Source organism: Uranotaenia lowii, chromosome 2, assembly GCF_029784155.1.
Source record: "Uranotaenia lowii strain MFRU-FL chromosome 2, ASM2978415v1, whole genome shotgun sequence".
Classification (NCBI taxonomy): Eukaryota; Metazoa; Arthropoda; class Insecta; order Diptera; family Culicidae; genus Uranotaenia; species Uranotaenia lowii.
The window spans coordinates 49,809,664-49,819,497 of NC_073692.1; positions in this window are offsets into that span (position 1 = coordinate 49,809,664).

Consider the following 9,834-nt stretch of genomic DNA (forward strand, 5'->3'; position numbering starts at 1 on the left):
AAAATTGAATAAAAGGAATAAAAATAAAAAAGAAATATAAAAACGGAAAAAAAGATTAAGAAAAAAATAAAAAGAATAAAAGTAAAACGAATAAAAATAAAAAGAAGAAAAATAATTAATAAAAAACAATGAAATAAATAATAAAAATAATAAAAAGAATAATAAAAAAAAATAAAAAATAATAAAAAATAATAAAAAATAATAAAAAATAATAAAAAATAATAAAAAATAATAAAAAATAATAAAAAATAATAAAAAATAATAAAAAATAATAAAAAATAATAAAAAATAATAAAAAATAATAAAAAATAATAAAAAATAATAAAAAATAATAAAAAATAATAAAAAATAATAAAAAATAATAAAAAAATAATAAAAAAAATTGAAAAAGTATTACAAAAAATATAAAAAAAGATAAAAAAAAGAATGAAACAACGAATAAAAAGAAAATTTAAAAAAAATAAAAAAAGTATGCAAAAAAAAAACTAAAAAAATAAAAAAAGTATGCAAAAAAAAAAATAAAAAAAAATAAAAAAAAATAAAAAAAAATAAAAAAATAAAAAAATAAAAAAAAATAAAAAAATAAAAAAAAATAAAAAAATAAAAAAAAATAAAAAAAAATAATAAAAAAAAAAAAATAAAAAAAAAATAAAAAAATAAAAAAAAAAAATAAAAAAATAAAAAAAAATAATAAATAAAAAATGAATAAAAAAATAAAAAAAAATAAAAAAAAATAAAAAAAAAATAAAAAATATCTAAAAAAATAATAAAAAAATATTAAAAAAAAAAAACTAAATTAGGAGAATGATGTAAAGAATAAAGAGATAAAAAGTTTATAAAAAATTAATGAAGTAAAAATTGAAAGAAATTAAAAAATAAAAGGAATAAAAAAAGGTACAAATTCACTTTAAATAAAAATTTAAATAAAAGCAATAAAAAAAGGAAACGAAACAAGAAAATTGAAAGAAATAAAATACAAAAAGGAAAAAAAAAACTGAAGAAATAAAAATAGGAAAAAAAGGAAGGATTAAAACATAAGGAATTTAAATAATCATTTAAGGGACATAAATAATAAAAAGGGACATCAACAATAAAAGGGTAATAAAATAAATGAGGGGTATCAATAAATAAAATTAAGAGGAATAAAAAATTGGGAAATAATTTAAAAAATAGGGGAATAAATTAAAATTAGGGGAATACATAAAAAATAGGGAAAAACATAAAAAAATAGGGGAATATATTAAAAAGATAAGTGGAATAAATTGAAAAAATAATGCGAATGAATTTAAAAAATAAAAAACAAAAGAAAAAAATAAAAAAGAATGTGGAATAAATAAAAATAATAAGAAAAAAAGGGAGTTAATAAAAAAAAAATGAATAAATAAATATATGGGAACTTAGTTAAATAAATATGGGAATAAATTTGAAAAAATAAGGGGAAAAGTTTAAAAATATAAGGGGAATTAAATAAAAAATAAGGGGAATAAATTAAAAAGGGAGAATATATAAAAAAGAGTGCTTAATAAAAAAAATTAAGACTAAATAAAAGAAATAGGGAACCAAAAAAAAAATAGGGGAATAAATGAAAAAGAGGGAATTTATCAAAAAATAAGAGGAATAAAAAAGGAAATATAAAAACTAAAAAAGGGGAACATTTTAAAAAAAACATAAAAATAAAGAAAAAAAGTGGGAATAAATTTAAAAATTAGGTGAAAATGAGGGGAATATTAAAAAAAAGAAAGAGAATATCGAAAATACGGAGATCAAAAATAAATATGGAGATTAAAAAATAAGGAGTATAAAATAAAACCAGGAGAAAAAAAGTGAATTATATAACAGAGGAATGAATTTAAAAGATAAGGGAAATAAATCTATAAAATAAGGGGAATAAATAAAAAAAATAAGAGGAATTTAATAAAAGAAGGGAATGAAAAAATAAAGGGAGCAATTAAAAAAAGAAGAAGAAATAAAAAATACTAGAATGAATAAAAATAAATATGGGAAATAAATGAAAAAAAGGGGACTTAATAAGAAAGGAACTTGATAAAAGAAATAAAGAAGATTACAAAAATAAATAATTAAGGAAATAAATGAAAAAAAATAAGAGGAAAAAAAATAAAAAAGGGAAATAAATTTAAAAAAAATCTGGGAAAAATAAAAAAAGGAGAATTAATAAAAACAATAAGGTGGTTAAATAAAAAATAAAGGGAATGATTTTAAAAAAAATAAAGAGAATAACAAAAATTAGGAGGATAAATATAAATATGAAGAGAATAAGAAAATAAGGAGAATAAATAAAAATAAGGAAAATAAAATAAATAAAGAGAATGAAAAATAAGTTGAATAAAGTAAAAACCAAGAGAATAAACAAAAAAGGAGAGTTATAATAAGAAAAAATTAAATAAATATGGAAAAGGATAAAAAAGGGGATTAAAAAAGGGAGAAGAAGAAACAAGGAAAATAAAAAAATAAGGAGAGTTTAATAAACGAAGATAAAAAAGTAAGAGGAATTTAAAAAAATAAAGAAAATTAAAAAATACAGAGAATAAAAACTAAGAAGAATGCAGTGCAATCAGAAGAATAAAAAAAAATTAAAAGAATCAAAATAATGATTCGAAGTAAAGGTAATAAAAGGAATTTAAAAATTAAAGGAATGAAAAAAATAAATAAAAAGATTTAAAATATTCACGGAGTAAGAAATATAAAAAAAATAACAGAATAAAATAAAATAAAATGGATTAAAAAAAAGATAAAAAAATAGCAAAAACTGTAAACGAATAATAAAATTAATGGAATAGAAAACTAAAAACCAAAAACTAAAAAAATTTATGGAATCATGGCCGTAGGAACGGGGGGTGTTTTGGGGGTTAAACCCCCCCCCCCCATGAGGGTCCAAAAAACGTTAAACAAAATGTTCTTCTCTAAACTCAAAAAAATAAAAAAATTATGAAAAATACTAAAAGTTTTGATCAACGGTTAAAGTCAATCAAGAGTAACAATATCGACTCAGAACTTAGACCAAAACCTCGAAATCTTATCCCAGATCCACAACTCTACTATTGATTTTTTTAAAATTTCTCACTTGTTGATAGAAACTTAAAGACTGTACTCGAAAAATCGCTATCAAAAGTTATTCACATAATAATATGGTGCATGAATTTTGGGTGCAGTCCTTAGTCTCCAATTTCGAATTTAAAAAAAAAGATAAGACTCACTAAGGTTTCCTCCTGATGGCCCGGATTTTGCCCGAATGTTTTTACTTATTTGTAAATTTAAAGAAAAATTTAAACTGCGTGATAACAATTTTGTATTTTGCTTCCAAAACTTTTTTTTTAACAAAGTTTAACCAAATAAACTGGCTGATGTTTTTCGATGAAAACAAACTTTCGAGTTTTTTTCTTCTTGATTTAAATTGAAGAGTTCCTAAACTTTCCTGGATATTGCCCAGATTTTGGATTGTGAACTTTGAACGGAAAAATATCTGGTGAGCTAAAGTTTGAATAATTTCCGATGCTCTGGTACCATTTTTTTTCATAAATCTTAATTTGTTTCCTATAACCGGATTGTGGAATCTGAATCCTGTTTATAATTCTTGATTTTCAGTTTGGTTCAGCATCGGAACAAAATCCTGATCCGAATCTTGGTTTTGCCTCTAAAGCTAAAATAAGATTCATTTTACATGTTCGAAACTCATCATTCTGGATATTTGAAAAAATATTAAGAGTAACAAACCATTCCTAAAATTTGGATTTGAAATTTTTACTCTTAATTCTTATGCCGAATTGAAACATTAAAAAGTTTCATAATGTTGATCCAGAAATGATACATCAGAGTTTCATCATTCGGAATTTTCAGTCAGGATAGGAATTCAAAATTTGAATTCAGGTTCAAAATGCAGAATTGAGATTCGAAATTAAAATTCAATATTTCCCAAAATAAAATACAAACAGATTTGAACCTTAAACGAGTTTCTTTTTCTAAAAAAGCTTTCAAAATCCCTCATTCATTATTTAGAAATTTAAAATAAACTTATCACTTTTAGGCTTTGTTTCGAAAGTTATGATTTGAAATGAATAACTTTTAATATAAAAGAACTCAAACCCTAAAAATGAGATACTTTTAGTACCTTTTTTTTTAACTATTCTGTATGTATGCATTTTTCAAGCAAAAATGTGCTAGAAAAAAATGTTGTCACCAAAACCCCCCCTATGAGGCAGTTCTTCCTACGGCCCTGAATGGAATATTAATAACAATGGATAGAAATCAGACAGCGATTAAACATTAAAAATGTTAAGATTCAAAAAGGTTCAAACAGAATAAGAGATAAATAATAAAAAGAGGAACATAGATGCTATAGAATCATAAAAAGATTAATTAACAGGATAAATAAAATAGGGATAAAAATTTATAAACTTCTATAAAATTTTAATATACACATGATAAAAAAAGATAAGTCAATGAAAAAAAAGATAGAAAATTTAGCTTTGGAAAAGCTTGAAAAAAATTAATTTAAAAAAATTAAGAATCTAAAATCAGAAAAATAACCAAAAATCGCAAAAAAAATATAAATTCAAATAAAATACTAAGCTGAACTCAACATAATAAAAAATAATATCATTCGAGTATAACTCATAAAATTATCAAAAAAAAAAGTCTTGGCATGTTTGACATCATTTTTCCAAAATAATTTTTCAAGTTTAATTGTATCTTCTAAATCCTTACCAAGTCTTAGCTATCGGTAGAAAACTTCGAACTTGATTTCTAAATTGTCGACCAAAAATCCAGGCTAAATCCGGGTAAATTTGGTCAACACCCAATTACTCAAAAGTCAAGAAAATAACATAGAAACAATTTTTTTTATCAAATCTAATCAGCACATTTTAAATCGTATTCTAAGCTTTCAAAATACATTCTATGAATATTTTTATAAAACTTGCTCGAAAAATTTAGATGCCTAAATAAAAAATGTTTGCAACACAATTTGTTTATTTTTGTATGGTTTGACAAACAACATGAATAAATCCGGACAAATTCCGAGCTTTTTTCGGTGAAATTCGGGAAACCGGGCCTTTTCTCAAATTTTGTATTAAATATCAAATCAGGTTAAAAACGGACAATCTGGCAGCCTTATTCTAAACTTAACTAAATCACCTGGCACTTTTTCAATGATTTCCTTCTAGAATTAAAATTTTTCGCCTCGTTGCAAGTTTCTGCCGTAAGCAGTTTTTCTCAAGAAACCAAATCCGTAACCTAGTGGGTTCCTAGGTACCTCGGAAGAGCTCATCCATGGCTCATTTTCATCGGGCAAAATGCTGCCACTTATTGAGCTCGGTCTGTCGGTCATTTAGTTTTTGCCAGCTTATTTTCACTACTGACAACCAGACTGACACATGGCTGCGCGCCGCAACAAAGTGCCTACAAAGTATCACTGCAGCAACAGCAGAGGGCACACGTCTGGTCCTGCCGGCATTTCCTCCAGACTTTGTCGGATAATTCTCCACCTGGTGGCGCGGCTCTTTTAGCTAGACCAACAACTTCAACTCCTACCCTTCCTTGGAGGCGTCGATTGCATCCCTTGAAAAAAAAAAAAATTAAAAAAACGGTGGAAATGTTAATTATTTCCAATTTTACATTCCCTTCTGGCTCAACCTTTTGATGAGGGGCGAGAAGGAAAACGATTGCGTGGAGTCCTTTGGAAAGAATATTTGTTTATATTTGCCCGTTCGTAGAGTTAAATATATAAAAATTCCTCTTCGAAACACTGTTGATTTTTTAACCCCAGACGAACAGCCCTCCCAAAGCTTGTCAAGGCTCTCGGCAGTATAATTGTGTTGTGTGTGAGTTTTTTTTTTGAAATTTTAATTCGCGCCATCCACGACGACCCCCTCGTTTTTTTTTTCTCGGGACACCCTCTTGCTCGATGATGACGACAACGACGTCGACGTCGGCTGCGCGTCTGTCGGTAATTATAACTAATTAAACTCTTGTTTGCAAATGGTGTGTTTGTGTTGTATGCGTCTGGCGGCTGCTGCTGAGGGGTCTCGCCGTCACCTCGTGTGTATCGATGCGTGTAGAAGGTTGCTGTATGTCAGTCAGTCAGTCAGTGCCATGGAGAGTTTTTTTCTGTTTTGTTTTCAATATTTTTATTTACTTCCTGAGAGTATGTCCATGATCAATGTGAAAAAACTGCCCTTAGAGTCTTTCCGAGTTCAAGTGCTTTTATAAAGTCTTACTCACTATTCGGAATTCGAAATTGTTTTTGATCAAAACTCCATGATTTTGTACCAAAAATGAACACAAAAAGTCGGAGCGTCGACCCATATGACGCTTATTTTTCTATCAAACCCTCCATAAACACGCTCTACTAAATATTGATATTCATCCAAAATGAGTCCAACCGAAAAAAATTTCCTCCTAAAGTGAAGCCAGACATTGGTGCGCCACGCGCGTCAAGCTTCCGTGGAACAACAATCCGGCTCGAAGGACCACCGAACTTACTCACAAATGATCCATCGACAGGTTAAATATTGTATCAATTACAGAGTGCACGAGGCATACCACCCAGTTATTTTTATCGTTTTTATCGTTTCAATAATGGGACGAAAATGTCATCAACATTCTTCCACTTCCACACACAAACAAAAGTTGATCCCGCACAGTTTAAAACCTTGTGTATCAGATGAACTGTCCCCCCACTTAACACAAGTGGAAATCTCCCCGGCTATCGACAACTTCAACTGGGAAGTGACAAACTCTACTCTGTATCAATGACGTTCCCCGTATTCGAGGTTAAATTATAGCAGCGGAGCTCTAGGTGCCAAGTATAATTAACAGCAACTGCTATTGTAGAACAAACTACTCTGCACTATGATTGCAGATGGATATCGCGAAACCTCATTCCTTTTTTCTAGAGTTATTGAAAAAAGCAAAAAAAATAATGTGTGGAAATGTTGTCGGGAATATTGGCAGTTGAGAGGCATGTGAGTCATTATCTCTTCGGTTTCGATTTATCCAGTCAAGTGGTTGACGGATGTGTCTATATCGGGAACAATTTTTTATAGGGAACGGAACGAGAAATCTTCAGTTGCACGGTCGTTTTGTTACTAAAACAAGGTTGCCAGATTTTTTCTTCAGCGCGTTTCCCGGCCGGAGAAATTTGGGAAATTGAATATAAAAATCTAGCAAAATCCGGGAATTTGTTTTCAAAATTGGCGACCAAAAATCCGGGAAGCATCCGGACGAATTTTGTGAAAACCCAGAAATTACTTCACAAAAATCAAGAAAAAAAATTTATTTTTTCATCAAAAATTATTGACCGATTTTTAAAAACCTTCTAGATATATGACTGTGTTTTGAAAAACTAGCTCAAAAAATTTCATTTTAGAGGCATAAATAAAAAAGTTTTACAAATTTTTTTTTGTTGGATTTGTCAAATAAAGTGAATTAATCCGGGCAAAATGCGAGAATTTTCAAAGAAATCCGGACTGTTCCCAAATTTTGTATTTATTATCCGGCAAAACCCGCATAAAACCGGGCCATCTGGCAAACTTATACTAAACTTTAAATCGGTACGTTGGAGGAAGTATGATTTATTACATAAATAACGAAATAGTCCTTTTTAAAAATATGCAGGGTTCTTTCTGGCTTTACGCAATTTAGGTTTTTTGGTTTGCTATGTTATTAGCACTAAAGTTTTTCCGAACGCTATAAATAAATTGATTCTAATTACTTTTTTTTTCTCTTTTCAGGTATGCTTAACATTTTATTTACGATCGATGTAACAGAATGAATCAAGGTTGTGAGTAGTTATTTAAAAAAAAAATTTATCTGGTGAGCCTTTCTTAAACCAATATAAAAATCTAGACAATATTTTTCATACTTTGTTTGAAACGTTCCTAAGATATGCACTGAGTGCGGTTGAATGCATCCAAAGCCGTTTGATAGAATGACTTATTATCAACATTAATGATCAGTCTATTTTGAAGATTATCAGCTCTAATCATTAGGTATGAAAGTATTTTATGGAAATACGTAGTAAAGTAAGGAATAAGTTAAATGATTGAATGATAAAATCAATTTTTTAACCCCCGAAAAAAAACACAAAGTCTGTGGCAATTTCATTTTCTCAAAAATAATGACATGAATGACAAAATAATTTAAATGTCATAAATGACATAAATATCTTAAATAACATAAATATCATAAATAACATAAATATCATAAATGTCGTAAATGACATAAATGCCATAAATGTCATAGATGACATTAAATAATCTAATAATGCCATAAATGTCATTATCACATACATGTCATAAATAACATACATGTCATAAATGCCATAAATGCCATAAACCAATCTAAGAATGCCATCAATGACAAAAATGACAAAAATGACAAAAATGACAAAAATGACAAAAATGACAAAAATGACAAAAATGACAAAAATGACAAAAATGACAAAAATGACAAAAATGACTAAAATGACAAAAATGACAAAAATGACAAAAATTACACAAATGACAAAAATAACAAAAATGACAACAATGACAAAAATGACAAAAATGACAAAAATGACAAAAATGACAAAAATGACAAAAATGACAAAAATGACCAAAATGACAAAAATGACAAAAATGACCAAAATGACAAAAATGACAAAAATGACAAAAATGACAAAAATGACAAAAATGACAAAAATGACAAAAATGACAAAAATGACAAAAATGACAAAAATGACAAAAATGACAAAAATGACAAAAATGACAAAAATGACAAAAATGACAAAAATTACAAACATTACAAAAATTACAAAAATGACAAAAATGACAATATTGACAAAAGTGACAAAAATGGCAAAAATAACAAAAGTGACAGCAATGACAAAAATGACAAAAATGACAAAAATGACAAAAATGACAAAAATGACAAAAATGACAAAAATGACAAAAATGACAAAAATGACAAAAATGACAAAAATGACAAAAATGACAAAAATGACAAAAATGACAAAAATGACAAAAATGACAAAAATGACAAAAATGACAAAAATGACAAAAATGACAAAAATGACAAAAATGACAAAAATGACAAAAATGACAAAAATGACAAAAATGACAAAAATGACAAAAATGACAAAAATGACAAAAATGACAAAAATGACAAAAATGACAAAAATGACAAAAATGACAAAAATGACAAAAATGACAAAAATGACAAAAATGACAAAAATGACAAAAATGACAAAAATGACAAAAATGACAAAAATGACAAAAATGACAAAAATGACAAAAATGACAAAAATGACAAAAATGACAAAAATGACAAAAATGACAAAAATGACAAAAATGACAAAAATGACAAAAATGACAAAAATGACAAAAATGACAAAAATGACAAAAATGACAAAAATGACAAAAATGACAAAAATGACAAAAATGACAAAAATAACAAAAATTACAAAAATGACAAAAATTACAAAAATGACAAAAATGACAAAAATGACAAAAATGACAAAAATGACAAAAATGACAAAAATGACAAAAATGACTAAAATGACAAAAATGACAAAAATGACAAAAATTACACAAATGACAACAATGACAAAAATGACAAAAATGACAAAAATGACAAAAATGACCAAAATGACAAAAATGACAAAAATGACAAAAATGACCAAAATGACAAAAATGACAAAAATGACAAAAATGACAAAAATGACAAAAATGACAAAAATGACAAAAATGACAAAAATGACAAAAATGACAAAAATGACAAAAATGACAAAAATGACAAAAATGACAAAAATGACAAAAATGACAAAAATGACAAAAATGA